Below are 1,251 nucleotides of genomic sequence, written 5' to 3'. Positions count from 1 at the left end.
TGTGATATGGGTGTGATAATCATGTGATATTACTATCATAACAGCATATTCGATTTGATCATGGTTTCGATCTGTTAGAGTTAGACAATCACACATTTATCACAACGATTACTCATGGTTTCGATAGGTTAGGATTAAACAATCACACATTTATCACAACGATTACGGGCGAAATCCACTAAACGATTTGGTGTGATATGGGTGTGATAATCATATGATATCACTATTATAACATCACTTGCGTACTTAATTTGATCATGGTTTCGATCGGTTAGGGTTAGACAATCAAACATTTATCACAACGATTACTCATGGTTTCGATAGTTTATGGTTACACTTGATTGATCATGGTTTCGATAGATTATGGTTACATAATCACACAATTATCACAAGGGGGGAGAAGATAGTGGAAACGAACGTGCAGGAAAAAAAATGATAATTATGACTAATTAAAATAAAATAAAAATTATAAAAATTATTTAATTACATTAATGTCCTTATTAATTTATTTTTATTTAATATAAGTTAATTTATTAAATAAAAAAATTTGAGATTATTAGGTTGTTCTTGCATTCTCGTAAATCACATAGGTTCTCGTTTGAACCTGCATATCTCTCTCTCCCTCTCTCTCTCTCTCTATATATATATATATATATATATATATATATATAGAGAGAGAGAGAGAGAGAGATAAGATATCAAATGTAAGTCATCCAATTTGTATAAGTCGTTCAAACTGTGCAAACCGTCTTCATCCAACGATTTCATTATTTAATCTTATGAAATTTTTTCATATAATATTTTTTCTGATGAAGTTGTTTCATATAATACTTAATAAAAAATTTAATGAAATTGTTTCATGTATTTCTCTAAAATTAAAATAATAAAGATGATAATACCCATGATTAACACTCTCCACAATAAAAATGATTAATCAACCTCTCATAATTACAAAAAAAATGAACAAAATGAAAAATTATGATTGGTTGAATGAGATTTGTATAAATAAAGTGATTTGCAAAGTAAACCATCTCTCTCTATCTCTCTCTCTCTCTCTCTCTCTCTTTATATATATATCTATACTATATTATAAAGCATTTGGCTAAAACTCTTAAAAACTCTTAAACTCTTAAAACTCTTAAACCYGTTYATCCCTAAACAATTTCATCCCTATCCGATTTCATCCCATAACTGAATTCGTGTAACTAACTGCAGATAAACACAATCAAATATAGGATAAACATCTCATTT

This window comes from Cynara cardunculus (assembly GCF_001531365.2).
Source record: "Cynara cardunculus var. scolymus isolate 2C chromosome LG 6, CcrdV1, whole genome shotgun sequence".
Lineage (NCBI taxonomy): Eukaryota > Viridiplantae > Streptophyta > Magnoliopsida > Asterales > Asteraceae > Cynara > Cynara cardunculus.
The sequence above is the reverse complement of the archived record's forward strand: the minus strand, read 5'-3'. Positions refer to the sequence as shown.